General features: G+C 40.7%; 1 long non-coding RNA gene across 1 annotated transcript in view; it reads right to left on the minus strand.

The window, feature by feature from the left end:
• Window positions 1-16,080, minus strand: part of LOC120323482 — a 31,232-nt gene extending 15,152 nt beyond the window's left edge. Inside the window, exons 1-2 of the long non-coding RNA XR_005563965.1 lie at window positions 15,427-16,080; window positions 3,199-3,265 (exon numbers count right to left, since the gene is read on the minus strand). This is a non-coding gene — a long non-coding RNA (uncharacterized LOC120323482). The remainder of the gene's footprint in view (window positions 1-3,198; window positions 3,266-15,426) is intronic.
• Window positions 16,081-26,663: the final 10,583 nt, after the last annotated feature.

Below are 26,663 nucleotides of genomic sequence, written 5' to 3' on the forward strand. Positions count from 1 at the left end.
GCTATTTGGGTTTAGAGTTGTAGCTACAGACAGTGACCTCTCTGCTCTCCCAACATGCAAATTTGTTATATTATCAGGAGTTCTTAGAAGTAATTCCTTGCTGGTGTTTCTAAAAGGAATCTGTTACTTTGCAGTTGAAGCAACTGCTGAGTAGACTGAGGATTACTGGTGTCCATCATGGCTGCATAGTGTTAGATTTTATCCTTGCTCAGTCTATTACTGCTCTGAGTCTTCACTTATTCCTTGGAAAAATAGTGTACACCACCATTGTGCTCTCTGTATGAGAGAGACACAGCTGTTTACACAAATGTAACATGTTTTGGTATCTCTCAAGGAAAGGACTACAGCCTCAGCTATCAGACATTTCAGCACTTACTAGTTGAAAACTATGTGTATTTATTAGATTGCATCACCACCCCAGCATGCACGGTGTGAGCCAAGAACATCTTTTCCTACTCCTCTGCTCCTGCAGAAGGACAAGTAGAGGAGGGGAGAATTCTACCCCCTAGGCTTCCCAAAAGAAGAGTCTTTCACTGGGAAACTGTAAACCAGAAAATCTGACCCTATATAACTAGAAAATGCTTCTGTTGCTTGAATTACCAGCAAGATCTGCTCTTAGTAATTACTTGGAGGTACAATGAATCAAGACATATTCTGCCTGCTTCTCTGTAAAACACATTGCCTTCTATTCACTACAACAGTGCCCCCAAATTTTTAATTCAATATACTTAAGGGTCTGGAGTCTCTAAACTAAGTACTTGGTTATTTATTTAATCTGAAACCACTGCCTAAAACAAACTGTTTACTCCTCCATCTGCAAAGGGTCTGGAGTCTCTAAACTAAGTACTTGGTTATTTATTTAATCTGAAACCACTGCCTAAAACAAACTGTTTAAGGAGAGATGAGATGATGTTGTACGTCTCCTCCATCTGCAAAGCTGTCATGGATTTGGGGGTAACAGCCTCTGAATCCTTTGATGCTTCACATCACCAGGTTAACTCCTGTAAATATGCTTCAAAATGCTTCAAAAATCTGAAAATGTTTATGGCCTAAGAAAAGAACAGGTAAGGGAGGGAGAAGGAATGATGTGACCCACATTCACAAACAAAACCTGCTCATTATATTTCCTGGTACTGGTTACCCAGTTGACAAATTAAGATTTTTCTTCTTTGCTGGAGAACTCTTAAAAAAATTGACTCAGGAGATGTATGTATTTCACTTGGAAAGCAATCTTACATTACTAGCATTGAAATGACCCTGTAAAGTTATGGGGCTTTGATTTTAATGTGTTTTACCTCTATATCTCCCCTCAGAATGTTAGTCTGCCCTCACATATTTTGCCTCTCCTACACACCTGAGCTTACTTTGCTGTCTTGAACCTATTAAAAAAATCAGATGCACTAGAACTGTTTAATACAGAGGACACATTTGCAAGGGTGAGATTTTTTATGAGGTGTAAGATTTCTGTTCCACTACACAAATTCATAGAGCTGAGCAGATCAATTAGCCTTCTGCTGCGAATTCCTTCTTTAGAAGTGGTCAGGGTCTGCAGAAGCCCTTCAAAGGAAGAGATAGCTGCAGTAAGAACTTCATAATAGAGCCTATTAAATGAGGAGGAGCTTAAAAATAAATTCAAAGCTAATGATTTAACACATAGGATTTGTCTTTTCTGATTTTTTAGCAGATTTTCCGCTGATACAGAAGGACACACTAAAAAAAAAATAAATAAATATATCTCTTATGGTATAGTCCAAACCAGCAATGTCAGCTTCACTACCTTTAGATCAGTTTTATGACAGCCCAAGTTGTGGCTCCTGGTACATATACACTGTTCTTCCTTCAAAATATGAAAAGCCTTAAAGCTCATCTAATTGACCAACTAAGAACATCTCCAAAGCCAGAAAAATGCCCAGTGGAGGACTCAGTGACGACAGTCTGGGGGTCACTGTACCCCCACCCTGCCCCTGCAGCCCTGGGTTCCCTGCCAGCCCCACACAGCAGCCTCCTAGAAGGGCCAGGGACAGCTCTGACAACAGGGACAGCCCAAACTCTGCTCCAAACAATCCCAGAAGTTTGGGAACGAGAACTAAGAGGTCAGAATCCCTGAGCTCCTCTGAGCTGATCTGAGCTTTCTGCAAGAATTCTCATGTCAGAACCATCTTTTCTTGGCAAGCAGTGAACAATCACAACTCTGTTTGAAGTGCAAAGGGGTTGAAAAAAAAAGGTATTTCCAGTGTTACAAAATTCTATATTTTTTTTCTTCAAAGCCCTTTTCTCCTTCTTCTTTTGAAGGAGTGTCAGTCATGGCAATATGTTCATGGGGGAGATCTACAAAAGTATCCACAGGCTGAGTTCAGCCAAGTGTCCAATGAACCTGCAGCGAGACAGCTATCACCAGTACCTGCACCCACGATGGATATTCAGATTTTAACTGGATGGGTTTTATTCTAACTGGACTTCTTTACTCAAAACCTCTATCAGCAAATAAAAAGATCACTTTCTGAAACCAGAGGAATTCTTACCACAAAACTGTTTAGCAAGATAATGTTTCTAGCCATTTTTTAGTAACGTAATTCAGCAATTTAAAATATCCATATAACTTGAGATACAGCTCCCTGCTCAGCCAAACCCATGACTAAATATGACACATCTTGTTCCAACAGATTCCCAGAGTACATAATGAGAATACTGTAGCAGCAACTTTCTATACATCTATTATCTGATGTAGAAAAAACCCAGTTTACCCAAGGTAGCAAGTTTGTAAGTAATGATCATTACAGAAGCTTGTATTTGGGTCATGGTGACTGTGCTATCCCAGGTATTTCATATTCCTTCTACATATTGCACACAAATCAGCAATAGCTCAATTAACAGGTCACTTGCCTCAATCCTATGAATGGAACAGGCACACAAAATCTGATAGAGATCACAAAACCAGAGCAATGAAGCTGCACTCCTCATTGATCCTTTCTCTGGATCCCTCTGATAGGAATACAACGTCTTCCCATCTATTCCCAACCCGTGAGAAAACACGTGGCTTTCCTTTCATCGGCAACACTGAATCTGACATCTACATAAACTGGGATCTGAAATGACTGCATTTTACACATTGAACAAAGTGCATTTAATCTCTTATCCTTCCCAGAATATTTATTTGCACTTTCAAACCCAGTAGGTCAGTCTAGAAAACACAAATACCTTATTATCTGAATAACGAGGTCTTCAGACAGTGAAAAGTAAAGCAGCTGGAGTATTTCACCAAGACCTAGAAAAGAGAGGGCAAAGGTAAGAGAAGAGCAGCTTTCCACTGTTCTGTTGGGAGCTATGCCTTAAAATATTTAAGAAGGTTACATCTGAAAGTTTAAAAAAGAATATATGGGTTCTTGCTAGATGAAGGAAAAGGATCGTTTTCCCTGCATATAAATGAAATACTGAATTTCAAAGTAATATAGAGCTCTGTAGAAAATATGCAAGCACAACTAAATAAGAGCCTTATTCAAATAGCTGCATTGTTTAAATCAAAATCAAGCAGGAATTCTTTTGATGAAAAATAAAATAATTTGCCATAAAAATAAGATATTAACAAGACAAGTAAAATACTTTCATAATATTTTTATTATTTTTGGACTAGTGTTGATTTTATTTTTTTAATAGCAAGAACACACAACATTTCTTTGTCATACTTTAAACTCCTTTAAATTTGCTAGACCAAAATCCAACAAAGTTTCATTCATTTCAACTTTCTGCTCTCTTATTCCCCTTTCCCAAAACCAAAGTCAAAACACTACTAACTACACAGAAACACAGACTTGCTAGGCAGTCCTTGAAAATAAATACATTTTAAGAACGGTCTAAATATAACCTGCTCTAAGTTATTGAAGGGCTTCAATGATACCCATGATGCCCACATCATGGTACCAAGGACACTTCCTAAAATGTCATAAAAGAACAGCATAAAGGTTCTTCTATGACGCTGAAAAAATCCTTCCCTCTTTAACTGACCTTTCTTTCCAGTTACAGAACATTAACATTGAAACACGGTCACTAAACTTCAGCTATTCAGCTAAGAACCTAATTAAACTATTCCCATTTTAGAAATTACAAAAAGCTATAATCTTACAACACATCTTAACTGGCTGATGTTGTAGAATGGAGGAGAGAGGCCCCTGGGCATCATTGTACAGAAGGCTCAGGGAGAATACAGACCTCAGTAAGGTAAATCAGGTATTCTTTATCTCTGCCAGAGGTGTAATAATTTCAATATAAGAGCACACTTCTTTAGAACCCACTCTCTGCATTCTACTATACTGAAATAAATCAGCCTTAACAACTACCACTGAATCCATGCAAATACATTCCTTTTAGTTTGCTCAGCAATGGAACAACAAAGATGTTTCAGTCTTATTAAATTCCTGGTGGGTTTTCTTTTTTTCCCACCCTGTTTTCTGGCACTGGATTCATGTCTGATGTTCTGGAAAATTCAGCATCTGAATCACCTTTCACTGTATAGAAACAGGATTAATTAAGCAGTATCTGAGCACAGTTTACATCTCATTAAATATCTGTGACTTGGTGAAATCGCGATTTTCCCTTTCCTGTGAAAATACTACACCTGCAGGAAGATGTTTAGTGGACTCAAATGTTTACATACGCTTAGAAAATATGTGACAATGTCACCAGTACCTTCTAGTGAGGAAAGCACTCGTTATCACTTGTTTTAGTTCTGCAAGGCAATCTGAGGTCTAGTCACTGAGTCAGTCTGCAGACACTTAAAGAAGAGGTGGCTAAGGCTGAAGAGCTGAGAAAAGTCTCTGTTTGCATTGCACACTCTCATGTGGAGGAATTTCTCTTCCCCATCTCACTGTCACGCCGCAACGAGAAACCCGAAATCTCTTCACCACAGGTTTCTCTGTTCCAAGAACCCTGAGAAAACTGTAAAATACCTCTCCAGCACAGGGGAAGAGAGGTGGGAGGTGGGGAAACAGTTCCAACTTCTATGTTTGTCTGTTAAAGTTTTGTTTACTGAGCATTACTGGCAAAAACAACTTCTGGATTTAAAAAGCTCTTGTCTATGATCAAAACCACTGAAAACCGAAGCAACGTGCAAACTTGTGTGACGAGCTCCCTTATCCCATAGGCTTCCTCCGCTGAATGCAAGGCCTGAGCTTTAGGTTTTCATCCCCAGTCCTGCTGGCCGGGGTGACAAAAGAGACACTGTGCTGCCGTACAGCTGTTTATTCCAGCAGCACTGGCGACTCGTAAACAAGGAACAGAGACGTCCTTATGCCATTTCCTGCTCTCCTCAAACCTCGCTCCAATTCCACCACCAAAACAGCTCCCAGCAGAGTCCCGGACCTCCTGTTTGCAAGGTGTCTCACACCTACAGCTGCCTCTGGGATTCGCTACGTTACCTTCAGTTTTCTCAGCAACAAGGCTTTTGTGATAAAGAAAGGACGCAGAGATGGTTTTGTGCACTCCATATTAAAGTTTTAGCGTTTTTATAATAGTACTTTTTATCAAAAAGTTTCTTAATTATCAATGTCTACTGCAGCATCAGGAAGTAGCTTTACTGCTTTTGCCTTCTGTCCTATAAAGGCACATGGGGAAATGTTTTGGTTCTTCCCAGAATGTCGCTGGACACAGAAATAAAACAAAAAAACCCAGCTGGACAGTATCATGCCTATTATTTAAAGATGTTTATTCCTTTTATGATCAGCAGCATGGCTATCCATGCATCCCCCCATGCACACGGAGTCTCTTTCATTTTGTAGAGATTAGATTTAATTTTCTCTACTTTTCCCTTTGTCTCCCATTATTTTCCAGACCTTTTAGATTTGCCTTTCACTTTGTTATGTCCTTTTCTGGGCAGTTCTTTAACATCATGCTAACCTTCAAATTTACATAAATTAAGCAATAAATTAACCTTCTTTCAGGTTTAATTTGAAGAGCTGAGGAAAAGAGAGAAGTCTTGAAATTAATGTGAAAAAAATCCAGTATATATAGTAACATGCAAAATTTTAAATGTCATGAATTGCATCGTGCATGGTAAAGCCTAATGTTCCCATGCACTCATGTCATGCTGTTCCCACACTTGAAATTTCCATATTCTTTTCACGTGCTTTCTGATGACATAACCATCCCTAAGCACAAGGAAACATTGCTAATACACTGTTAGAGCACACTATTAAAATAAAAATAGTCTCTCTGCAGACCCAAAGAGATGTTAAGCTGCTCACATCAACCCTCTTGGCACAGTGATAGAGGATGGTGCTCTCAGGAAAATGTCATTTAAAAAAACCCAGCATCTTAAGGTTAAGACATGCTAAAAATCCAAAGAAGAAAGGACACAGAGCTGCAGTTAACAATTCACAAAAGGATTCTAACATCTAACTACTTCTAATGTACAGACACATCCAGGTTACAGCAGAAGAGATTGCCTGAGCTACTCTCAGGTTTGAAAACCAGAAATTTCCTTCTCTGCATTCAAAATACCTGCACTCATCAATACTCTATCTCAAGATTGGCATATCTGATACAAAACTCTAAGTTCTGCTATTTCAGCTGTGACAGACTATGTTTGCTAAGTAGAAATAGGTAATGCTAATAAGTAAAGGTACTTCTCTCTTAAAAATGTAAGAAAATGCAAAATAGCTAATGAAATGTAAGTGGATAGTTCAAAATCATAAATCCCAGCTACTTCCAAGATTCAAGGCTGCAGCAACACTCAGATACCCTGAACATCTCATGTATTTAAACATTAGGTTACAGAATTCTGAAACGTACTGAAGCAAATAGTCATGAGAACAGGACCAAACATAACTACGTATTCAAAATCAAACTTCTCATACCTCCAGACTTTTTATAGAGATGAAGTGAGTACTGAGAAGAAAGCGCCTTGCTTTTTCACTTCGTATCTGGCTCTTTAGTCCTGCCTGTCAATGTCCCCCAGGTATTACGGTTTTAACATGATTTCTTCATACTGCATATTAGTACCAAACTAACTCTGTAGTTGAAACAACATCTTACCTAATTACTGTTTTACAACACAACATTGCCCAGAAAAAAGTCATTAAGCAATCCAAGTGCACTGAGTGGCATCATTCTCAGTCACATGATGGATTTTAAATAGCCAGCGCAGCACTAGTAGCCAGTAATTACTCTGAAATTTCCATAAATAATCACTTCCATTGGAGCTTTTAAAAAAATTGCATGTCCACTTTAATTGTTACTACGTTCAGTTTTAACCCTTCCTCAGCTAAAAAGAAAAAAAACACGGCTAGTTACTTCATCCTAAGGTAAAGCTATGGTTTAAGTAGCCGAAGGGCCAGAATCAAACTAGCAGTGAGGCTCTGAGAATTGTCTCTTATACCACAGATTTATTTCCAAAAATTAAATCACAAAAACATCTTCGAAACACCTTTTCATGAACGTAATTTTTATTAATTTTACACAGGAATTCTTGGTTTCATTACCTGTTTACTAAAAGTTGCCCTTTCAATTTTCAGAAGAGGCGCTATAAAATTGCTATTTCTGCTGAGGAACATACAAAAGGATCCCCCTAAAGATCCTGTTAAATCTAGTTTGGTTGTACAGAAATATGGCAATCAAAGAGGATAATAGTTCTTGTGACTTATGACTGCAGGCAATAACTCCCATCCCCAAGGCTGCCAAGAAAAAGACTGGTATTATGAGGCAGTTAAAGCTTCATTAACCTCTTCATGCCTGAAACACATATATCACATTAGTGCCATCCTGAATAAATTCAAAGACATGAAAATAAATTACATGGGAATACAAAAAGCAGATTAACAAAAGACAGGGCACTATAATTTCAGCCTGTGTCTGAAGGGGTAGCCATAAGGGAGAACAGACTAAAGAATGGTCACTGTATTAGCAAAAAAGATTGCATTTAGAAAAGTAATAGTCAGACTTTTATTTTTCATTGAATTCAGAGGTCAGAATAGATTAAAAAAAAATCTAAAAGATAAATATGACTGTCTTGATGATCTTCATTTATAACTTCTTGGTCAGTATTGACAATAACCCCCTGATGATCTGGGCCTTTCACTTTCCCCATTTCAGAAACCCTCCTAGAGTTCAAAAAAGAAATCTACCATATAACCCAGATCTGGGATGCAGAGCAGGATGGGGGCTTTAATGTATATGCAAGTTTTCTTGTATGTGGAAGCAAACCTAGAATATCAAAAAAAAGTTTCTGGATATTTTTTGGCTGACTCTACAGCATTCCCATCAGCAAGTCTGGAATTTGGTTTCCAGTAAGTATTTCCATTACTGGTGGTATCAAAAGCACAGCTCTATATGCCTGTTAGTATTTAAAATTGTCTTGGGCTGCTTAATGTAAATCTTTTGTTACCATAAGGAACACAAACCCAGCATATATGCAAAGGCACAGGGCATGAAAGGCACACATTTCCAGCACAAGGAAGGGCACAGATTAAATCTATATGTAAAACACTGTGGTGAATATTGCAGTACCCAGCCTATCATTACATCTATGAGCTTGGCAGTGAGACCCTTCTGATTCACACACCCCTGCATTCCATGGATGCACCCCACATTACTAACCAGCCAAACAAAAAACCCCAATGAGCCCTTCTTTAACACCAGCATGTCAAAGAACCCTCTGCTGAAGAGTTAAAGTATCATGAAAGGGTTTGGATTCAGTTGAAATGATCTTGAATTCATCTCTACCTATGTGGACACCTCTGGTAGACCTGCTTACATCTAACAGGCCCAATTCACAAGCCTGGTTTAAATCACAGGTGAGAGGCAAATGGGTACTCATCTAACTTATAACAGCTGGCACAACTCATTGCAAAAAAGTAACAGTATAAAAAGAAATTTACTTCCCACACTGACAGCAAATAGGAGATTCAAATTAGCACAAATGTCTTCAGCCAAGCCTTCTAGTAAAAATCCTGAGGAAACACAACAGCTCTCCAGACACATTTATTCACAAAGGCAATGATGACAAGCAAGGACAGTAGTTACAATTTTTTTTTATTATTTTTCCCATATTAATTCAGTTCAACCAACAGATAAGTTCCAAACATTTAAAAGAAAAAATCCACTAAAAAAAATTAAAATTGAGATATACATGTGACCAAAATTACTGATTTTAGAAACTACATTCTTTCTTAAGACTCTCACCACCAGTGCTTTGCCTTACTCTTTCACCCAGAAGAGAGACTCCCAGTCCTACAGGACTACTTTATCTGTGCAGACCCCACACACTGACAACTACTTACAGTCAGGTCTGAATACAAACCACAACAGTCAGAAGCCAGCAGCATTTCCTTAAATATGACCCAAGCAAGACAGGAGACAACTTGCTGGGAGGTTTCAAAGGGCATTTTACCAACGTCAGGATACTCTGTACACAAGTCCCTGCCCTGCCTGACTCACGCTGTGTCCACACTGACATTCCCTGCATTTGTCCTGTGACAGCATTCCCGCTGCCAGAGCTCCAGTGCTGGCAGCTGCTCCAGACCGGCAGCTGACATTTTAAATGCTATGTAAGACCTCTGGCAGCTCCCTTTGCTGCTGCCAAAGGTAAAGCTACATTAATTAATGTAAGAAAGAGCTCAGCAAGCCCCACAGCAGAGTAGCCCTTAAAGCCTGGGAAGGCTGCATATGATCAGGAGACAGCCTGTTGCAAAACGAGGACAAGGTTGAGCTCGGAGAGCTACGGGGCCACAGCAGGTTTTAGACCAAGCCTCCCACCAGCTCTGCACAAACAGCCTAAAAGCTGCTTTAGAAAGGTCTCGCCACAGGCCACCCTGAGCCCCTACCAATGTGGGGGCACAGACCAGGAACAGGGAGCTACAGCACTGCAGACACGTGGCTCTCCTGGGATTGATGGGAGAGAGCCCTGGCATGAGGAATGACTGCAGATGAAGAGAAACTCCCGTTCCCCTCAGCAACCCTAAACCAGTTATAAAATAACCAGGTCTGCCCCAATACTCCTCAAAATACAGAGTTCCTCCCATCGTCAGTGGAAGAAATTTATTAGTGAAAGCACAGAGTAAAGCAGAGAGAGTGGTGTCAGGCACTGTCAGTGACCACCATTCATGGAGAAACGGGAAGATGGGTGACAGCCCCCTCCTGCTTTCCACCCCTGCCCAGCAGAGAAGGCTGGTAGCTCTCCACTGCTGGGCAGTGCAGAGGCCAAGGGCAAACCACACCATGGGGCAGCCCAGGGCACAGATCCTGCTGCAGGTACTGCCCTGGTACTCCACACCATGAGTCTTGAGACATTTAAAAAATGCCAACTGCTGCCCTTTCTTCCCTCCCCTCAGTGAGGAGATGGGGTGGGGCCCAGGCAGCTGTGAGCTACCTCTTTACGCTGATACGACACCTTACAAAGAAAAGGTAAAGAAAACATATTTCATCCAGGGGAAGGCCACCTAGGAACTTAAATCTGGGAGGATGGAATGTTCTCTATGTGCTAGGGCATGCTGAGGATGGGAAACCACTTCCTGCTTGCCCAAAGAGCTGTAAGCAGTATAATTAGCACTTGCTTGTAATATTAAACGTCACCAGATTTAATCTGAAGGGTCACTGGGAACCCCTCACGCAAACCTGAACTATTTAACTCCCCAGGACCCAAGGGCAGCTATAAATACCTCGACTGTCCATGCTGTGAGAGCTCCTGAATACTGAGAGCACACTGAATTTAAGCCACTCTGTTACTTTTGCACATTACATAGTCTTATTTAGTGCTGCCTTTGCACTCCTAGGGCCACCCTCCAACAGCAATTCCTCACGTGCAGTAAGTGTTAATTCAACGTTTTGAAATCCACAGGCTATGTGACTGCGAGCTTTTTTTGAACCTCTAAAGTACCTGAACCATGTTGGTGACTGACACTGCCACACCACGGTTGCACTCAAGGCAACACTCCTTTCTTCCTGCTTTCCCTGTAGGAAAGCCTTTGCTGCGTTGCTGTGCACAAAGATTCCTTCCCCCCACTGCCCCCCAGACTTGGAGGAGGGGGTTAGATGACATCCAAGCCCATATTCCAGGAAGGATGCATGCACTCCACCAGTCTGCACGTTTCCAAGCTACTGCACACATTTTGGATGGACCAGCCACAGTCTGGCCACGAGGCTAAGCCAGCAAACTCCACGTGAGATCTGCTTGGATGCCACAAACCCTACGTGATACCAGCCCCCATCTGCTTCCAAACTCTCACCACACAAAGTGGAAGTTGGCCTGCTGCTGCATGTTTCACTCCCAGCTACACCAGGAAGGTTTCAACAAGTGCATCAAGAGGTCAAACACCCTGGAACTGTGCTTTGTTTAGGCTGCTAATGCCAGAAACTGCTCTGTAGTTATAAGTACACAATGCTGAAAATTGTAAGTCAAGCTGGCAAAAGAATTCAGTGTTAATAAAGGAATCCATGGTCCTGCAAAACTCTCTGCAGTATTTTTATTTCTCTTTACAACTAATTTCAGCGCCAAACTCTTTCGGGAATTCACACATAAGATTAATGCTATCATGGAAAAGCAAGCTAGCTTGCTAAGCTAATATCTGAACACTCAGTATCTTGAAACCAAAGTAATAAGACAATCTTTAACAAAAACGTTAATGAAGCTTGGCTGCCGAGTTACAATTAATTGAAATAATCCCCTACTGGTTTCTATGAAAAAGATCTTGGTATGAAATACCATGTCAGAGGAGAGAAAAGCACTTCTATGTTCATAAAGATTATGGCAGAAAACACTGCTTAGGAACAGCAGAACACAATGTTTAGCACTGAACATAAAGGAGTTTTTTCCTTAATCTCATGAAGTTTAACTTCAGAGGGCTGCTTACTTATCTACTACACCTACAAGACCTGTTACAACGGTCCTTCTAAAGCAAAAGAATACCTTTTCCATAGTAAATCTTCCACTTAACATTTTAATTCCCACAGCATTCTCAACTCTTAGAAATGGATTTTTTTATTTCCTAAAATTCTGCATACGCTTCTTCAGACGTGGAAATCTATAATCTCTGGGGAGTTTTAAGGTACAGATCATAGAAAAATCATTTAATAATTCCTTATCTTTAAATTAATACCTTGATTCCTTGAGTGCTTAACACATTCAAGAAACAATCTAAAATGTTAAAATATAAATGCCTCCTAACAGGTACAGAATAATTGAAAATAATCAGTGTTCTTTTTTTAAGTATCTTAATTTGCTCTTTAGCCTTTTACTGGTCTGTCTCATACTCAGGGAGCTACGATCAAAGAAATTAATACCTAGTAAAAAGCACATTTAAAGATGCAGAACTATATAATTTTCTCTTCTTTACCTTTTACTAATTCTATTTGTTCCACCTAATAATTCTCCCTTCCTTTTCCCTCCATCCACATAAGGGTCAAATTTACTGATTTTTTTTTTCCCTTTTCCTTATTGAAAGGACTGGATGTGCAGTTGGTTGCAGATTTTCAGAGAAATGCTTCAAAATTTGCTGTGGAACTGGGGAAAAGTTACTTGCTCAAACAGCAAAGTAACCAGCAGTGCAATGAACTGCTGGACTGTGCTATCCTGAACTTTCACACATCTCTGTTTCTGTCAGTAGATGTGGACTTGCCAAAGATTGAAAAGGGGAGAGGCCTTGAGCTGGTTTTTCTTAAAGTGCTGACAGTGCACACGAGCTCTAAAAGAACCCTGCATCAGCACTGGCTACATTTCTACTGCTGGCAAACACAGAAGTGCTTTGCCATTTTGATAATTTGTCAACAGCTTGCTAAGGGCTGCAAACTTCAACTTTGGGAGTTTTTATTGAGGGTTCTGTTTTGTTTGGTTTGGTTGCTTTTTGGTGGTTTTGGTTGGTTGGTTGTTTTTGACAGAACAACACAGAAAAAACCAAGAACTGCAGTGTTGGCTCTGCCTCTGAGACAGGACATGGATCTCCCACCAACAGCCTACTTGAAAAATCAAACCCGAGTGTTTCAGAGAGGCCATCCCAAATCAATGGTATTAGTCTACACAATCCTCTTTATAAAGGCTTTCCATTTCAAACAGGTGGGATAATAACTTGGGAAAGACATCAGCCTGCAGCACCTAAACTGCACATATGAAAGAACTAGATGACAGCACTCCATTTAGTTTTTAAAACATTTTTCAAATTTTTTCATTAGTTATCAAACCTGGGATATGGACATTGGGACAGGATTCAGTGATTTTTTTTTTTTACAGAGAAGGCAAAATGATTAAAGGATAAACTTTAAAAAGGCTGCAGAGGAGGAGAGGTATCCCATTCCCACAGACTAATTTACAAGTTCATCAACTTTTATAATGGAGGCCTGCTATTTACTTTAGCACACCAACATTGTATAACTACATTTCCATTAATCTGATGCATACATTAGTGTGACAAGTGCTGCATTAGCTGAAAACTGACTTCAGCACTTGTGACTCTCATCAAAGCATCTCTGAGCAAGAGTTTGTCAGTCAACAGCCCAAAAATTCTACCTGTGCCTGCAAATCCAGCATCAAGTTTAGTCTGAGATATCAATTCTTCTTCACACTGACAAGTTAAACCTCTAGTATATTAAATCAGTCTTTACATAAGGCTAAGATTCCCTTCATGAAATTCAAATGCTGAGTACTCCTCTTTAAGAAGTCTCACTTAAAGAGATTAAATACTGTAGCATCCACAAATTACAAAAGCACTCAGAGATTTAATTATTAACTAGAAATTATTACTCCATTAAGGATGTTTCATGCACACATGCTACACTGGATGTTTGCACAGTTTTAAAGGTTGGCAGGAGGATCTAAAAGAGTATTTCTTTAAAAAACAAACTCCTGATTCTTATCTAGTCGGCACATATTTGTGGTAGCTACCTCTTTATCCTAATAGAACAATATATTTCAATTAAGTCATTGAGTCCTGCAGCTTTTTCTCTTGTTAAGCTCAAATGACAGCAAAAAAAAACCCCAAAACCAAAACCATAAGAACATAACAGTTCAGAGAGTCAAAAGAACTTTTTAAAGTAACAATTCTGAAAGCTTCTTATCCTTAAATTCTGAATTCCTTATAAAACTGAGGAAGACTCCCCCAATTTTGAGAGGTTTTGGGAAGTGTGCCCCCAAACTGGGAGGAGGGGGGGAAGTAACACCAGGCCAGTCAGTCACATAACAAAGTTGGAGGCTTCCAAACAGTGCTCTGATGATTGTACCAGCTTGGCTCTGTTCTGGCTCTTCAACTCAAGGACTTGCTCACTGACCTCATGGAGCTTTGGGCACCACTGGACAATAGGAAACCACATGTCAGCTGTGCTCCTTCAAATTATCTACAATTGATGATATAATTTTTCATTTCTTCTGCAATTACACCTTTTCTCACACCAAGATACTTATAGAAGTCCCCCTCAAAAGAAACCCCAAACAAAAACAAAAAATCACCCCCCCAACTAAATCCCCAAAATTTTAACCAGATGACACAGCTGATAAGCATTAATAAAACATCTCTTTGGGAAAAATCATGGGTTTATTAATTACATAACCTTTTTCCTATTAAAAAACCAAATTATTTTATTTTTTTTTCCTTTTGTAGAGGGGTAGCTCTGTGCAACCCCTTGCTTAACATAAAGTAATGTTAACAAGGGACTCCCATGTTTCTGCCTTGATGCTTAATTGCATCATATTAGAGCTCAAGGGTCTAAGGCTTTCAGGTGCAACATATTTTAAAGCTAGAGGGTAAGAACTCTTGTCTTAAAGAACCTCCTAACCTTTACTATATAAATAACTTGAGCCCATTAAGTTATAGAATGAAAACCAGGTTAGAAATATCCCTAAAAACTGCTCTAAGTTTTTCAATGAGAAGATTTCTCTGCTCAGTTCAAGGAGCAGAAATAAATAAAACAAAACAGCAACAAAAAAGCCAGAAACATAGCATTTACCACAGCATACTTGAAAGACCAAAATAAAACCACTGATATTATTCACAGAAATGATCATTTGGAAGCCTTTTTCTTTTTTAAGTGCTAAAATACTGATACAAATACTAATAACATATCCTGTCTCCAAAGGGTTCCACCTATCTCTGAGAAAGCAGGGTGATGGACAGGGACCTGAGAAGTTACTTTGAACGCGACAAGGGAGAAGAGATAGCTTAATTTTATTAAATCTTCACAACACCAATAACCTCCAGTACACTGGGTTTCAAAAATTACCCCAAAACACGAAGTTTCTTTGACATAAAACCAAAAACTACCCTCAGTACTGCATTTTTCCACAAGAGGACACCAAAATAATAAGAAAAATAAGTTGTACAGAAACGTAGGACTACCATATACCATTCTTCTTCGTTAGCCAAGTAGAATACTTTTCACTTACTATTTTGCAGCGAAGTAGGCAATAATTACTTTTCTACTAATGCGCATTTTAGTCATTCTAGTGATTCTTACTTGGCTTTTAGTGTGTCTCAGGCGGCACGAAAAACAGATATATTGAAGGTTGTCACAGACAAAAATCTACCCTTTCGAGCCCCGTGCCGCACCCGGGGCAGCGACATGGGCGCGCTCCCTCCCCGTTCGCCTCCTGCTACTCCATTTTCACGGAATCACAGGATCCATTGGGGCTGGAAAAGACCTCTGGACACCACCGTGTCACCCAGACCAAGCGCCACGTCCAAGTCTTCCCTCAAACACCTCCAGGGAGGGTGACTCCAGCACCTCCCCGGCAGCCCGTTCCGCTCATTCACCCCCCACGCCCCCGCGCCGCGATAACGTGAGGGAGGGCGGCGGCGGCGGCGGCCGAGCGCCATCGCCGGCCCCGGGGCGCGGGGCGGCTCTGCCCGCGGGGGCTCCGCGGGGGCTCCGCGCCGGGGCTTCTGCGCCGCCCCTCGTGCTCAGTCAACAACCGCGCGGCTCGGCCGGGCGCGCCCAGCGCTGGGCGAGGCTCTGGGCGAGGCACCGGAGCCGGAACCGGGACCAGCCACAGCCACGGCCGAGCCGAAGGCGCCGAGGCCGGTGGGCCCGGGGCGGGACAGCTCTCGCGAGAGCCGCGCCGGCGGCCATTTTGGCCATGGATTGGCGGCGGGGCGGGGCCGCGGCGCTGCCCGCGGGAGCGGAGGAGGAGGAGGAGGAGGAGGAGGAAGAAGAGGAAGAGGAGGAGGAAGAAGAAGAAGAAGAGGAGGAGAAGGAGGAGGATGAACCGCGGGCGTCCCCCCGCCTCCCGCTGCTGCTGACGACGGCGCTCGGCTCAGCCTGCTGCGGGCTTCGCGCCGCGCCAGCGGCCATGGTGCCGAGCGAGGAGAACCAGCTCGTCCCCAAGGAGGTGAGGCGGGTGGGCGGCGGCGGCCCCTGCGGCGGGCGGGAGGGAGGGAGGTAGGGAGGGAGGCAGGCCCGGGGCGCCGGCGCCGGCCGCGGAGGAGGCCTGGACCGGCCCCGCCGTGGTCGTACGCGGCCCGTCTTTGTGCGGAGAGCGGGGGGGAAGGGGCTGGCGAGGGGAGAGGAGGAGGAGGCCGGGGCCGAGCGCAGGGCCCGGGCGGCCCGAGGGCTGCACCTGTCCGTGCCCGGCATGCGGGCCCGGCCTGCGCGGCGGGACCGGGCCGTGTCACGGGGCCGGGGGCAGCGCGGCCCCTCCCGCCGGGCGGGCAGGGCCCTGCGCTGAGGGCAGAGCTGCGAGCGGGCCCGGCGGGCTCGGCCCAGGGGAGGGGGCCGGCGATGCCGAGAGGCCACCACCGAGGTGCGGGGCCGCCCCGACCCTCCCCGGGGCGCCCGCGGTGGGTGCCGCGGGGAGCGGGCGGAGCAGCGGGTTGTCTCCTTTATTCTGAGCCCCTCGCCTCCTCTCTGCTGCGGGGGAAAGGGGGAAGGCTTGTTTTTGGCCACGGGGTAAAGATAAGAGGCTGAGTGAAAGAGGAAGGCGAAGGCTCTGTCCCGCAGCGATAGGAGAATGACACGTGTCAAGCAGAGCGATTCTGTGCAGGGGAAGGAGTGCGGGTGATGGCGTGGAATGTTTGGAAACAGCTGCTCCTACAGTGGTATCAGCAGAAACTTTGTTTCCCGAGCAGGTAGCCTTACGCATTCAGCCAACTTTTCTGTCAGTTTTGCTATTCCTGGAAAATTACTCAAACCCTTCCTGTTGTTTTTTTGTCAAATGTCAGCGTTTACGTTTACCTGTTCCGTGGTGTGTTCTTGAGGGAGGCTTTGTCAGGCAAGGACCTCGATTTTGTGGAGTTTAGCAAAACGAGGTGCTGGTCCTTAACTGATATCCTTGAGCAGATCTATGAAACAAATAACAATAGAGAATTTTAGAAACAGTTTTTATGTCCGTGCAATTGTACAGGTGTGTATGTAGGACAGAGGTAACTTCACCTCTTGTTTTCTTTCTTAAAATACTGAGGTTTAAAGGACTACATTTAGTCTTTATACAGGAAACAGAAATCTCCAGAACCTTCAAATAAGGGATGGAGTGTAGTAGCTAGTATACTTAAATATTAGCTTTTAAACAAAATCTCCAAAAATGTAAATCCAGGTATAGAAGATATAGTAGCTTCTATACTTAAATATTTCGTTTTAAAAACAAACATAGAGACAAAGGAGAATGGCAGGAGAAACATTGTGACAGTAGCTGTAGTTAATAGTAACAGACAAGGTATTTAACAGAAGCAGCTAGTTGAGGCTGTTTCTTTAGTTCTGTGTATTAATAGTATCCCCCTTGGCTTTAGGGTTGTATTCGGAATATATGCATGAATCAGATGTGTATTTTTAACTGACTCATTGGACAAGGATTTTGAATGCACTTTTATCTGTAGGGAGGGAAGTGTGAGTAAAGGGAGATGAATATATGTGATTATAGATGTGAATATCTTGAACCAACAGTGTGAAATCTATAAACTTTGTGCATTGATAATGCTGGAGTGAGTCGCTTTTTTTCAGCAAGTTTTCTCAAGTTCTTTATTGTGTCCCTGTGCATTTTTTAAGTAAACTAAACTGAACAGAATATTAATAAAATCAAATTGAGGAAGAAAACAGATGAACTATTTGTGTTAAGTCCATCTGTTTTTTTATATACGTGTATATACACACACACGTAATAGAAGTTTGTCTTGAACTTTTTCAGTGTTTTTCAGTATATCCTCATTTTTATTTTAGTGATATGAAGTTTAACAAATGTTATGCCATAGCATTCACATTAAGTCCTTCTGAGAGTCATTAATAGTCTCACTGCAGAGAACACTGTGAGTTATGGGTAAACAGAATTCTCCAGGTCTCAACAGCCTTCTTCTAAATATTCCTATTGTGCCATTAACAGCAGCTGGAGGCAAAGCAGATCGTTTGGAGTTTCAGTTCTGCTCTTTAGGGATGGATAAAGGATTATAGTTCACGATTTTTGTCCTTTCCCAGCAGGCTGAGTGGTATCACTTGTATCACTGCCTTGTGCCGTTTCAAAGATTAAGCTGGGCTGTGAACCAGTGTCTGGTAAAGATGAGGACACAGCCATCTTTTTCTTTACATTCCAGGGTAAAAGAGCAAGAAGAAATGTAATGTTGTGTGCTTTAGGCCGATTTAGGGAATGACTAATCATCTAAAGGAGTGAAAGGATTTTGGTTCATGTGTGCAGGTGATGCCTTGGTAGATAAGTAGCAGGAGGTGTCTTTAACATTACCAGCCTCTGTGTGTTGGAATGGAAAGATAAGTATTAGGTTGATTTTAAGTCTTCAGTTTATGTTTGTATTCATATTTTTGCTTATGCTAACAGGAGCTCAGCTTGCTGTTTTTGAGGTCTATTGTATGGATTTTTTCATTAGCTTTTGTAAGGAGTAATAGCATGTTTTCATGGATACAAAGTGCTAGTAGTTTCACTGCTGCACTTAGAATATCTTTTATTAATCTCCTATGAAAACTTTTCTTTTGGACATTGCATAGCTTCAGCTGCATCTCTGAAGTCAAGGTAGTCAGGGTCTTGTTATTTTCTCTTGCTCATAACTGTGGCATAAAGTTCTTTTTCCTTGGGAACAGATGGATTAAAGCAGTTTCTAATAAGCCAGTGTTGGGATTTCTTTTTATATTAAGATTTTTGCCTAGGCTATGCAGGCATTTAGTAAACTTGTTCTTGCATCCCTACTGCTGCCTAATGCTTTCCCAACTGTTCCTGTAGTTGTGTGACCAATAATTCCTTATGGTGTGGGCAATGAATCCCTGATCACTAGATGTGGAGTTCAGTGTGAACTGATCCATGTTCCTTTTCCTTCCAATCCTCAATTTCTTTGCCCTCTTCATCTGAAAGATAAATAATTCAGTTTAGTTTTATTTTATATCAAAGAAACAGAAGGCATTGAGTAACATACAGAATATTGCTGCATCCTGGTAGTAAAATCTGAGCATATTCTGTAAAAACTGCTTTATTAATAGGTGTCAGTTTTTACCCCCTTCATCTAGTAAAACAGTAATCCTGGAAAAGGAGGGGGAATAGCATAAGTAAGATGATAATGGAAATAAGAAAATGGTACTGTCAGAAGGGAAGACACACCTTTGGCTTTCAGTGTTTCTTACAGGAAAAGTTAACTTGAAACTTATTTTGGGAAAATCTACTTGAACTAGAAAACAATAAAGTTTTGTCATCAATGCAGTTGATGAGAAAGGTGCCTGTATGTGTTTACTGGTGATATAAGTGAACTTTACTAAGACTTATCTTGAAAATCAAGATGCATCAGAACTTGGTGAATACTGGTCGGAATATAAGAAATCTGTTGTGCTCTGAGGTTTTTTGAAGTGTCTGTGCCACTGATTAAATAAATGCTGTGCAGATACTTTTTCAACATGTTCCAGCATGAGCTATCCAAAGTACACCTGTCAGAATAAATATATACATATATGCTTTGTACTTGCTGCTATTAAATCAAGCAAGGTAGTGTGAGTTCTCCCTCAGCTAAACTAATGTGAGTCTTTTCATCCCTACACTAATGAATCCATTTTAATCTTCTGCATTGAACAAATCAAATATGTTTCTTGATAGATATCGTTCTGACTTCCTCATTAGAAGAGCGGGAATCTGATTAAGATATTTTGCAATTCTGTTCAGTAGAGGGATGCTGTTCTTTTCAATGATGATGACATCCTTGTTTTTTCATTCCCATGTATTAAGAGATTCTACAAGTGGTTACAGCTTGCATAATTGATCAGTTTTTCTTGCTTTCCTTCTCATGCGCTGCATTGTACAACAAAAAGGTGTGATTGGGACAGCTGGAGATTGTGACTGCTTCATGAAGAGCTATTTTGGGAATTAAATTTAGGAAACACACAGAATTCTACCAAATAATTTGTTCCTTGAAAACAGACACTTTCTGAATGATATTCAGGTAGTAATTTAGTTTGGTGGATAAGGCTTGAGAGTAGAATGCAAAAGCTTTCCTTACTTTGTTTAGGCACTGGGCTTCCCAGTCACAGTTTACTTTGCCTTGCTATGTACATCTGGGTATTTAATCTGCAGTCTAGAAAGATGATCAGGATAATTAACTGACAGCACCTCGAGATCATCTGATGAAGAGTTTTTGCCTGAGAGGTACCAACTACCTGTTGGGTAATACTTGGTGTGCTGGAGCCTCAGTCTGTAAATGCTGCTGGCTCAGTTACTACTCAGTAGAACAATCTGACAACTAAATAACATACCACTTTGTTTTTTCCTGCAGTAATACATTTTGAACATCACCACAAACCATAAAAGCCGTTTTCTCTGTGATTTGTGCGTCACTGGTGATTAAAGTTTCTAAATCAAATGCGTACAGTAGTGGAAGTATAATCCTTAATTTTTTTTTGCTGTGCAGCTTCACACTGCTGCTCAAACTAGTAATGAAGTTTTTCCTAAGCTGTGAAGTATTTACTGGGAGGCAGAGAATACTTTAGAGATTTGTCAGGGTTGCGTTTTACACTCCTTTGAGCTCAGACTTTCAGTATACAACATAAAAGTTTCTGGTGCTTCGCTTGTTGCCATTATGAACTAAAGTCCACTAATTCTATTTTCTGTTGTTTTTAAAACCTGTGGACTTAATCAATGCAGCCCTGCATCATAGTTTTAAAATGTTAGTCGAACCAACACACAAATACTGATGAAAATCATTATTATCCAACCTCTTTTTGCTGATAGAATGTGTTGATATTAATATAAGATTAAAAATTGTGGACACTTACTGAAATAGAGCTGTAATTTGTGTCACCTTTGAATTACGTGTTTTAGTCTTGTCAGAATTCAAGGGGGGAGTGGGGTATTATTTTAGATGTTTCCCTCCATACATTATTTTTGGTACTGTAATGCACTACATTATCTAAAAACATTCATATATTCAGGCACAGCTTCACTCTTTCTGTTGCATTTGAAAATATGTTGGGTTTGTGTAAGAAAGTAAGTGTGAAAGTTATGTCTCTAGAAAATTGAGCAGTTGAGTTACGTGTACATGTTCAGCCTTCTTATTCAGTTTGAAAAAGTTTTTGATTCCTTTGTGAATGCTTAAGGTGATATTTTACCCTTTGAGAATTAATATGGTATACCATCAGGTGAGCTGCCTATTTAGCATGGTATTATTTTCTTGTCTTGGACAAAATATTTTGAAAACAAGGCCATTAGTAACTAAATAACTGATTATTGTAAGCTTGTGATCAAATGACAACCAACTTGACCACAGTTTCAGGCATTGCAAAAGGTGTAGTGTTTTCTTTGATTCTTTTGGATATTTGGTATGTCTTCAGCTTGCACTGAGCAAATGCTCTTGCACAGCATTGGCAGTCGAAATAACTTCTAAACAGGATGTTGGGCATGTTCTAAAAATACTGAGGGGTAAAATTGGTACAGATCACTTGATTCAATATAATGTTTGAGATCATGATCACAAGGATGTTTTAGGTGCTTCTGAAAAATGCCAACAGATTATTTTAGGTTGGCAGTTCTGTGGATAGCTTAGAACTGGTTATTGTGCTGCAGCTTGGGTGTAGCTTCTCAATAATCACATGTGATGAAAGCTGCCTCAGTAACATGAGGAATTTTGTCAGAGAACTGCAGGAACTAAAGGAATGCAAGGCAGGTGTGCTGACTGATTTGTGTAGGTGTTGTGCTGAGATCAGTAATAATGGAGGAAAGGAAAAGAAAAAAGCATCAGAGAAACTTTCTGTAGAGTACCTGGGTTTTGTAAATAAAGTATTTTCATCAGTTAATGTATGGAAAAATCATCTAGGTCCTTTCTCATATACACATCTTCGTATCTCTTCTTTCTGTGGAGACACTGTTCCAGAGTTCCGTGTTCTCCCTGCAGCCCTTTGTGGCAATGGTAGCAGGCAGAGTTTATGCCCAGGCTTCCTGGGTGCTGACATTCTGAACTGTCCCCTTCGCTCTGCACATCACTGCTGGAGAGCTACACAGGAATCCCTGCTAACACACCTCACTGTTCATCTTCTCTTTTCCCAGCTACCCCAGTGGTAGCTGGGCAGTTTAAAATTAGAAAGTTATTAAAGAGTTTAAAACTACGCCTGTAGTCATGTTTTAATCTCTGAACTGTACAGGATTTTTTAATGTTTTAGCATACATATCTGTTGGTGATTTTGGAGGGAAGTAAACTTTTGTTTCAAAATTGTCCAAAAAGAGAAAACTCTTCTTAGTACTAGTTTTGGTCAGACTTTTAAGTTGTTTTTATGCTAGTGTTGCCTCTGTAATGCAATCCAGCAGAAAGTCCTTTAGAATATTAGCATAGGAAAATGTTTCCATAAATTCATGGTAATTCCATACTGGAAGAAATGGGGGACAAGTCCATCCTCTATTTCTGTGGCTCTCCATAGGAAACAAATGTTGTGATTATAGGTTAATATGTGAAAGTGTAGTAAGGATCTCATAGTGTTCTTGCAGATATTTCTTTTTTTGAAGGAAAAGAATGAGCATGGTGATTAAGAAGGTGGAGAGAAGATGCAAACAAAGGAAGCTGTATAAAGATGAGGCTGTTTCAGATCTGAATGTAAAGGTTATATTGTCATGAATTAGAGAGGCTGGCTGATAGTTTGCAAGTGTAGAGAGCTTCATTTACATTTAATTCTCACAATTATTTTAGTGAGCTTACAAAAATTCTTGCAAGTTGAACAATTCAGGATGAAAGAAAATACAATCAGTTAAAATTATAACCTTTAGGAATAACAGAGTGATATACTCAAAATGTCCAGCAGTTAAGAGAAAACTATTTTGATGTAATACTATTCTCTATTACCCCTTAATTTATTAACAGGGATCTGTACTAGAGTTCTTGTGTGATCTATAGGCATGACCAGGAAATATTTGCACTCTTTTGTTATTGAGAGTTGCTACCTTTGATTTTTTTTTTTTTTTTAAGGGAAGTAATTAATTGTGAATCACCTTAATTTACCATATTTAAAAGACCATTAGGAGATAAGTGTAAGAAGACTGGTTCTTCAGGATGTCCTTAGTAAGACATATTTAAAGTCTTTTAAAATATGAAAAATAGCTTCTGTGAAACTGAGAAGTGGGTGTTTTGGTCTCTAGTTCAGCTCTCCCCAGGTATGTGTCCCCTCACACTGTGTCCTTTTCTATGGTCTCTGGAATGCCCTCCAGGCATGTGCTTGTTTCTGGTCCCATCACAACTTTTGTCGTTGTTATTTCTGCTCTTTTATAAGTGTTTCTTACAAATGACCCAGTAGTACACAACAGTAGGAGCAAGCTCTCAAAGGTGAACTGTAGCCTCATAACACACTCTTTATTTCTGAGACCGAGGGTTATTTTTGGACATATTTAGAAAGTTGAAGTATTAGACTTTGAAGTGTATATGTATTACAAAAATAACTTGTCAAGTTGACAGCTGGCATGCAACTCTGCTTCAGTGAGGTGGCAAACACTTTTAATTGTTTCTAACTGCAGTTTTGTTACTAAAGAAGCATTTCTGAGGAGGTGGTCTTTGAGAACAATAAGGAAATCCATGATCTGCATGAGGCAGAGAAGAGAGTAAAACATGTACCCCCATTTTCCCAAGGGAACAAGATCACAGAGGCCCTGCTACAGAATTTATTTTGTACCTCTTTTCTTTTCTGCATCAGGAAAGCATTTTCCCTTCAGGAAAGCATTTGTATGTTCACTTAGGCAGGGACATTGGGCTCAGTATGGCCCAGCTTCCTTCTGGGATCTGCAGCAGGCTGGAAAACACAGCAAGCATGGCACGAGAACAGAAGCAATGGGATTGATGCAGTAATGACACTTTTTGCTCCTCAGATAGTGTTGTTGTTTAGTAATTTAAGCACTACTACATATAATACATGCATTTAAAATACTCCTTTTACTACTCTATTGGTGCTGTTATATCACTTAGTCCTTTTCCAGGAGAGTTAAGGATTCTGTTTAGAAGTTAAAGGGCTGACTGAGATTAAAGCTAACCCAGTAAAAAAAACTACCAGAAATTATTAATTTTAAGAAGGCTTAGCTATCTGAGCCTGCTCAGCATGTACCTGCATGACCATTTGTACCAGCACAAGAAAGGGGAGAGTGTTGGGGTGGAAAGAAGCAGGTGGGAGCAGGACTGCTTCTTCTGGCAGCAGTTTCAGCTATTCCAGCTTTAGCTGCTTGTGTAACTGAAGCTTTGCTGTGTTTGAAGGTTTAGGCTGCTGTGTGTGTGTGAAATGTCACCAGTGCACTATAAATTCATCAAAATCTTACACGCTGAGTTTCCAAAATAGGTGGAATACGCTCCTATTATTGTATAAGGGTATTATTTTAATTTTTTAATTGGATTGTTCTTAATGAGGTATCTCATTCAGGCATCAGTTTTGTTCTTTTGAAGTATATCAAATACTATGGTAGGAAAGCATTGCTGAGTGCCATAGACTGAAGCAGAGGGTAAGCAGTGTAACCGAGGTCATAATGCTGCAAACGTGTTCAGTGAAACAGTTTGTGTGAACTGAAGTAGATGAGAGTTCACAAGGTTGAAATCAGAGATCAGGCTTTGTAATGGGGGACATCATTGGGCTACCCTGTGTGGGGGTTTTTTGTCTCTCAGATTTTTAATCTGTTGATAACTGTCAAAAATATTTTGTCATTTTTTCTTGATTCTCTTTTCCTTTCATTATCTGAAGTCTCTTAAACTGTAGTTGTGGCAATGGGAAGTTGTTCGAAGTGATCCATTAAAAGTGAATGGGTATTAGAAGTTGATAAGCAATGAGGATAAAGACATAAAAAAAATAAAGACACATTTGAGTAATGACAAACCAATAATAATATCATTTTCAAGACTATATATTAATATCGCCCTGTTGAGTGTTAACCTTGGTAGGCATGCAGCTGCTTGCTCCCTTCCCACCCTCAGCTGAGGAAAGGAAGAGTATAAGCAAGAAAACTTGAGGGTCAACATAAAATTGTTTAATAAGTAAAGAAGAAGTGTAAGAGTAGAGGGGGGAAAAGAAGTCCCAAAAACAAGGAATGCAAAGGCAATCGCTCACTATGTTCTACAGGTAGATCAAGGTGCAGCCAATTTCCATACAAAGGTGGAGCCTAACTAAACCTCCTCTTTTCCCTTTTGATGCTGAGCATGGCATTACATGGCATGGAATGTCTCCTGGCTTAGTTTGGGTCACCTGCCCGGGGGTGGCCGCTCCCAGGCTCTAGCACAGCCCCCAGTCTGTTCCCTGGGGGAGCAGAGTAAGACTCACAGGAGGCGTTGATGCTGCGCAAACACTCTTCAGCAGGAACCAAAACTTTATTGTGTTATCAGCACGTTTTCAGGCACAAATCTGAAGTATAGCACCTTAGAGGCTTCTGTGTAGAAAACTGTCTCTATTCCAGTGTGGCCTGGTACGGAGTCTTTTGCTAGTTTTCCTTTCTAATTTCTGGTCTTGTACCTGGTCAAGTGGATAGACTGAAAGGGCTTCCTTAAGTTTTGTGAATCCTTAATATCACATCCTGGAGGGAGGGAAAGCAGGGAGGGGGTGAAGGTTCAATAATTACCTATATATAGGATATATATTCTTGAGTTTTCATGGTATTTTAGGCTCATGATGAAGTAATTTTTTTTCTTTACTTGTCATGGTACTGAAATCCTATATTTAGTTTTACTAGTTTAAAAACATTGTTTTGGATTTTGCCTGAAATCTCTCCAGGTATAATGAAGAATTCGAAGCTGAGAATAAAGTATATTATTCAGGTACTCACAAACCTGATATCACAAAGTCTAATTCAAAATTAAATGAGTGTCTAAAGGTTCAGTTTTGGTTTTTTTTTTTTGCGTCAGGAAGCATTCTATCAAGTTAACAGCTCAAAGTTACTGTTTAACATCTCCTGGGATCAGTATTTTATAGAGTGTATTCAGTTTGCCACAAGTGTACTATAAAACACTTCTTTGTAAACTATGTTTTGGTTCAGGCATTTGTAACAGGATTGTAAGTGCACTGTTCCCTCATTAACTCAGACTAGGCTGCAGTGAGGCACCTGTGTTAAGTAACAACTCACAGTACTCTGACAGAAATAGGTAAGCTGTCTTTGAGAAAGAACTTCCTTCTTTCCCCTAAAGCAAAGCCAAATGTGAGTCTGAGACCACCTGCTAAATGCTTCCCTCATTCCGAGGACCTTTATCATCCCGTGTTTGCCTCCCAGGGAAGTGACCCTGCTCACCTCACTGTATCAGGGAAGCTGGCCTCTAAAAAGAGATTTGTTGGGCTTGGAAAAA

This window comes from Pipra filicauda, unplaced genomic scaffold (assembly GCF_003945595.2).
Source record: "Pipra filicauda isolate LSUMZ 115617 unplaced genomic scaffold, ASM394559v2 scaffold26_size5592650_pilon, whole genome shotgun sequence".
NCBI classification, from domain to species: Eukaryota; Metazoa; Chordata; class Aves; order Passeriformes; family Pipridae; genus Pipra; species Pipra filicauda.